This window comes from Leuciscus leuciscus (assembly GCF_965113295.1).
Source record: "Leuciscus leuciscus genome assembly, chromosome: 10".
NCBI lineage: Eukaryota > Metazoa > Chordata > Actinopteri > Cypriniformes > Leuciscidae > Leuciscus > Leuciscus leuciscus.
Window position 1 is genome coordinate 16,005,983 of NC_138734.1, and position 7,597 is coordinate 16,013,579.

A 7,597-nucleotide genomic window follows, 5' to 3' on the forward strand; every position below is an offset into this window, starting at 1 on the left:
AAAGCTGATTTTCTTTTTGTATCATTACTTTTCTGTTTATCCCTGTATAGCTGCTTTGAAACAATCTGTATTGTATAAAGTGCTATATAAATAAAGGTGACTTGACTGGACAGCCTTCAACCCACATTATTCTTTTCACAGGTCCAAGAAGAACCAACTGGGTAGATGGAGTCATTTGAAAGACTGGTATTGGTCTAGCTTAAAGGGTTAGTTCACCCAAAAATGAAAATTCTGTCAGTAATTACTCACCCTCATGTTGTTCCAATCATGTAAGACTTTCGTTCATCTTCGGATCACAAATTAAGATATTTTTGATTAAATCTGAGAGATATCTCACTCCTCCATAGGCTTCCAGAGGGACCGAAACTCGCCGGCCCAGAAAGTCAGTGAAGAAAATGTTGAAATAGTCCAAATGACTACAGTGGCTCTACATTAAGTTTATCATGCGACGACAATACTTTTTGTGCGAAAAAACAACAAAAATAACGACTTTATTCAACTATTAGTGTTCTTCAATTTGGGCCTCTGACGAGAGTTCACGGGAACGCCACGACGCATGCACGAGAACTGAGATTACGGCGTTCTTCTTCTACTACTACTTGTTACTGGCTCCTCACTCCTTAGGAGTATTATCGCCATCTACTGTACAAGATGACGTCCCGACATTGCCGGGAGCGCAAAACGGTCTGTTTACAAGCAGCTGAAGACGCGCGCTGTATGTAAAACTGTATTCGTAAATATGTCCGCAGATTTCGATGTAGATGAAGATTTGATTTTTTTTTTTACCAACCATACTTATTTGAACCAGAATACACAGACATTGAACTACAAGAGATGGAAGATGCTGCAACACAACCGCAGTCTGCTTCTGAAAGACAGAGAGCATTGGACAGCTGATGGTGTAAATGTAATCAGTGCCAAGCGATGCCTACTGAGGCCATCCTTAAAAATATTTTGGTTTGCCGTAACAGCCCAAAAAAAAAAAAAAGGGGTCGGTTGGTCGGTCTAACCCTTTAAGGACATCACTGGACCCCTGTGGATCCCCTTTAATTTGCTTTCCGAGCAAATAGGTATGTGGATGATGCTGTCAACATGGGACTGCATTATATCCTGCAACATCTCAACAGACCTGGGATTTATGCAAGGGTCTTATTTGTGGACTTTATTTTAACCTTCAATAACATAATCATATGGTATTTTCCCTCAGCCAAACTGACCCAGGTCTCAGTGCCCACTCCAATCTGTCAGTGGATCAGTAGCTTTCTAACAGATAGACAGCAGCTAGTGAGATTAGGGAAACTCAAATCCAGGACCCTCACTATCAGCATGCAACAAGCTCCTCGGGGTTGTGTTCTGTCTCCACTGCTTTTCTCCCTGTACACCAAAGACTGCACTGCAAAGAACCACTGTGTCAAGCTCTTGAAGTTTGCACACGACACAACAGTCATCGGCCTCATCCACAACAATGACAAGTCAGTATACAGACAGGAGGTTGGGAATGGCTGTCTGGTGCAGTGACAACAACCTTGAGCTGAACACGTTCAAAACAGTGGAGATGATAGTGGACTTCAGGAGTAACATCCCAGCACTCCCCCACTCACAATCATGAACAGCACTAGTAGCAGTGGAGTCACTCAGGTTCCTGGGCACTTCCATCTTTCAGGACCTGAAGTGGAAACTTTCTTTGTGATACAGGCTCAGTAGAGGCTGAGTCTGTCCTTTGTTCATCGATAACTGTCTGTTTTGGTTTAGCCACAAAATCAGACAGAAGGAAACTACAAAGGACAGTCAGAACTGACTGCTGGTGTGTTTGGCTGCCGCATCACACCAGAGCTGTTTGTCACAACGCAGTCCTGAAGTGTCAGCCAGTCCCACCCTGTTTACTGAAGTCAGCTGGATCCCGGCCGTATCCAGATCAGATGGTGGACCTGCACCTGGGCCCATCCAAGATGCATCCCTGAAGCCCTGTGAAGGCCTCATCAACACGACCAATCTGACTTCTGACCTGCAATGCTGCCTGGATCATAATCATACAATGTTCGCTCGTTGGCCAGAGGAGAACTGACCCCCGACTGAGCCTGGGTTCTCCCAAGTTTTTTTTTTTCTCCATTCTGTCACCTGATGGAGATTTGGTTCCTTGCCATTGTTGCCTTGGCTTTTGGCTTGCCCCAACTTGGTTAGTTGGGGCAACCAAGTTGGGGACAACTAAGCAACTTGTCCCCAACTTGCTTAGTTGGGGACATTTAATATTCAACAATATTATTGATCTGCCTAACTTATGGTGGACGATGACGCAATTTTCTCCTAGCACAACATCGTACAAACAGAAAACCCCCAACGTGCTCCGGCCGCCCATACGCATAACACAGTGCCTGGTGGCTCGAGAACGCACTCCCAGAAATAGGTTCCAAGGTGCAGACGATTATCAGTTATCTCTGCGCAAACCTATGCAACCTCTACGCAAACCTCTGCGCAAACACCGACGTCGCACACATGCGCATCACGTGTTTAGTCCATAGGTATGCGCGTTTTAATATATATGTGCACAGGCGTGTAGGTCTTTTTTACAAATCAACCCTCAACAAACTTCTTGTCTGGCCTTAAAAATGTATAAAACAGAATTATTTATTGCGCCCGCGTAGCCACTTGGTGACTCTGTACAGATAAAACGACAATGTTTTATCTGTACAGAGCTAAAGGGAAGGGAAGGAGGCCTTCACAGGGGAGAGCCTAGTTGACACTTCAGGACTGCGTTGTCGTCGTGTCCAGGCGCAGGTCCTTCATCAGATCTGGATACAGCCTGGATCCGGCGGACTGCGGTAAACCTCGGGATAAACAGAGAGACTACTATTAACGTAGACGCCATCCTTCTTATGATGTAACAAGTACATCAGGATTTATGGGAAGTGTTCCCGGTTCCGGCTGACCTAATCTATGCAGCCTAACATTGAATTATAGATGTCTATAATGTGTTATGTGTATACTAGGCCAAAGATATGTGTTTTTAGTCTAGATTTGAACTGACAGAGTGTGTCTGCTGAAGACTTTGATTCGATTTTGATATTCTAGGTAGTATCAACTGGCCAGAATTTTGAGGTCGCAATAGACATGAAGGACTATAATGCGTTAAGAGCTCACTCAAGTACTGCAGAGCTAAACCATTTAGTTCTTTGTAAGTGATCAGCAATATTTAAAAATGTATATGATGTTTAATAGGGAGCCAATGCAGGGTTGACAGAACCGGGCTAATATGGTCATACTTCCTGGTTTTGGTAAGAACTCTAGCTGCTGCATTTTGGACCAGCTGTAGTTTATTTATTAAGCGTGCAGGGCAACCACCTATAATAGCATTACAATAATCTAGCCTTGATGTCATGATTTAAATCATTAACTAATTATTCCGCATTTGTCATTGAGAGCATATGACGTAATTTTGATATATTTTTAAGATGGAAAATTTTTATTTTACAGATACTAGACACGTGACTTTCAAATGAAAGATTGGTATCAAAGAGCACACCCAGGTTCCTAACCGACGACGAAGACTTGACAGAGCAGCCATCAAGTGTTAGACAGTATTCTAGGTTATTACGTGAGGAAGTTCTTTGTCCAATAATTAGAATCAGAATTAAGTAGTAGGAAATTACTAGTCATCCAGGTTTTTATATCAGCTATGCATTCCGTTAATTTTGTGAATTGGTAAGTTTCATCAGGGCGTGAGGAAATATAAAGCTGAGTATCATCAGCATAACAGTGAAAACTAATGCCATGCTTCCTAATAATATCTCCCAAAGGTAGCATGTACAGAGTGAACAGCAACAGTCCTAGTACTGAGCCTTGTGCCATACTGAACTTTTGATCGATAAGACATCTCTTAATTTACTGCTACAAACTGATAACGGTCAGATAAGTATGATTTAAACCATGCTAATGCAATTCTACTAATTCCACCATAGTTTTTGAGTCTATTTAAAAGAATGTTGTGGTCGATAGTATCAAATGCAGCACTAAGATCGAGTAACACTAATAGAGAGATACAACCACGATCGGATAATAAGAGCAAATCATTTGTGACTCTAATGAGAGCTGTCTCAGTACTATGATATGGTCTAAATCCTGACTAGAAATCCTCGCAGATATCATTTCTTTCTAAAAAGGAACATAGTTGTGAAGATACTGCCTTTTCTTGTATCTTAGACAGAAAAGGTAGATTCGAGATCGGCCTGTAATTGACTAATTCTGTAGGATCAAGTTGCGTTTTTTTTAACAAGTGGTTTAATCATAGCCAGCTTAAAAGTTTTTGGTATGTATCCTAATGACAAAGATGAATTAATGATAATAAGAAGAGTATCTATGAAGCATCTCTTTCAATAGCTTAGTCAGTATAGGGTCTAACATACATGTTGTCGATTTAGATGATTTAACGAGTTTAGTCAATTCTTCCTCTCCTATAGCAATGAATGAATCGATTTTTTCCTCAAGAAGACTACAATGCACTGCCTGAAGCAATACTGTAGTAGACGGTTGCATAGTTATAATTTTCTCCCTGCTATTATCAATCTTGTAAGTAAAGAAGTTCATAAAGTCATTACTGCTGTGCTGTTTGGAAACGTCTGGGCTTGAAGCTTTATTTTTCATTAGTTTAGCCACTGTTTCAAATAAATACCTAGGGTTTTGTTTATTTTCTTCTAATAGGGTTGAAAAATAAGCAGATCTACCAGTTTTTAAGGCCTCTCTGTATGCAATCGAGCTCTCTTTCCATGAAATGCGAAATACCTCTAGTTTTGTTTTCTTCCAGTTGCGCTCCATTTTTCTGGCCGCTTTCTTAAGGGCCCGAGTGTGCTCATTGTACCACGGAGTTGGACTATTTCCTTTAATCTTCTTTAAGCGCAAAGGAGCAACTGTGTATAAAGTGCTGGAAGAGAGAAAGTTACAAGTTTCTGTCGCAATATCGAGTTCTTCTAAGCTATCTGGGATGCTGAGATGATGAAACTGATCAGTAACTTTATTAATAAAGCAATCTTTAGTGGCAGAAGTGATAGGTCTAACATATTTGTAACACAGAATCGGCTTTGTAGCCTTGGCTAAATGAAGTATACACGAGACTAGATAATGATCTGAGATGTCATCGCTCTGCTGCAGAATTTCAACGACATCAACACTGATTCCATGTGATAATATTAGATCTAGAGTATGATTACGACAATGAGTAGGTCCTGATACGGGTTGTCTAACTCCAATAGAGTTCAGAATGTCTTTAAATGCCAATCCCAATGCATCTTTTTTGTTATCTATATGTATATTAAAATCACCAACAATTAGGACTTTATCTGCAGCCAGTTAACTCCGATAGAAAGTCAGCAAATTCTTTGATAAAGTCTGTATACAGTAGCTAGCACAAATATCAAATGTGATTTATCATTTACACTAGATAGTGTTACATTAAGCACCAACACTTCAAAATAATTAATTTTGGAACTAGACTTATTAGTAATTCTGAAGATATTACTATAAATTACAGCAACACCTCCCCCTTTGCCTTTCAGACGAGGTTCATGTTTATAACAGTAATCTTGGGTGGTGGACTCATTTAAAGTAATGTAATCATTTGGTTTTAGCCAGGTTTCTGTCAAACACAACACGTCTAGGTTATAATCTGTAATCATGTCATTAACAATAAGTGCTTTTGAAGTAAGGGAACGAATATTCAGCAACCCGAGCTTTATCATTTGTTTATCTGTTTTATATCTGTTTTTTGTTTGTTGAACATCAATTAAATTATTACCCTTAATGGGTTTGGGAGTTTTTTTGTATTTCCTAATTCGGGGAACAGACACAGTCTCTATATGATGATATCTAGGTGAAATAGTCTCTATGTGATGGTATTTATTTGACCTCAGTGACGTGAGATATAGGGTTGCCAACTTCAGAAAAGAAAAATGCGGGACAATCGTGGTTCTTTACAGGAAAATAAGGGACACTCAAAATATTTGTACTGTATCACACAGTATATATACTTTTCAGGTTCGTATACGTGTTTAAATTTTTCTCAGATATAAACACATTTGTTATGCTTAACCTATTTATGTACAATTTAATTCTAAAACTAATTTTAAGGTCACACAAAAAAGTCACATTACACAAACCATAGTTCAAAATAATAGCATTTATCTGAAATAGAAAGCTTTTGTAACATAGCCTAATACACTACATTTTAAAGAAATTAAATAAAGTAATGGCATACTTTTCCCTCAGGAAGATTTCATTTTGTCTTGTGTGGCTGGATGTTGGACTCATGAATAATCACGTTGTTTGAATTCACCAAAACTGATTTGCCGAAATCAAAACCCGGCCGGACAGTGAAAGGGATTTTCCGTTAGCGCGAGTCCGAAATCTCCGGATAGAACTGGGAGCGACCAGACAGCAGAGGATTCTGTTCGCAAATCAAACAATAATTTGTCCAAAAAGAATAATTAATTCTCAATTTAGAGTTTGTTATTCGTATGGTCTGATGCGTGTGAGTGTGGGCTGTGATTGGATAATGCTTTGTCGTAATCATTCTCAAGTGTCGTGTTGCAGTTGTATCAGTCAGTGGTTAGATCAGCGTAGCAGTCTATTTAATCTGGACAAGGGAGGTCCCGTACGGGACAAATAAATTAGACCCAAAATACGGGACGTCCCGGCTAATTCGGGACAGTTGGCAACCCTAGTGAGACAGCTTGCAGACGGTCGGTTTAGCCAGTCGGTCTGCTTCCTGACCTGAGCCCCAATTCATGTTTGAGCTCTAAGACTATGTGCCATATTACTAGATAGAAGAGCAGCACTATCCCAGGTGGGATGAAGACCATCTCTTTTCAACAGGTCAGGTCTGCCCCAAAAACTTTTCCAATTGTCTATGAATTCTATATTATTTTGCAGACACTGTTTAGACAGCCAGCCATTGAGTGAGGACAATCTACTAAGTATCTCATCACTCCTGCGAACAGGAAGGGGGCCAGAGCAAATTTACAGTGCCTGACATCATACTTGCAAGTTCACACACCTCTTTAACGTTAATTTTGGTGATCTCCGACTGGCGAAGTCGAACATCAATAGTGCCGACGTGAATACTAATCTTAGAGAATTTACGATTAGCATTAGCCAGCACTTTTAAATTTGCTTTGATGTCAGGCGCTCTGGCTCCTGGCAAACATGGTGGCAGGTGTCTCTATTTTCACGTTCCTTGTAATAGAATCGCCAATAACTAGGGCACATTCAACAGGATTCTCAGTGGGTGTTTCACTGAGTGGGGAGAACCTGTTTAATGTTGTTATCGGAACGGAAGAGCAGTGTTTTGTCCCGCGACTACAGCGTCTCACGGTCACCTAGTTTCCCTGCTGCACGGGCTCTACAGCCGGAACCGAACAATTTACAGAGTTCACTAAGCTAGTTGCATCCAAAGCAGTATCTAAAGCCCTTGCACTCTTACTATCCTCAATTAAAGTTTGGATGCGTGTCTCTAGTTCTGAAATCTTCACCGTCAGCCTGTCTCCCTGCATTTAGGCCTATCACATGTAAATCCTGTGCTGACAGAGAAGGCTATGCTTTTCATGTGACA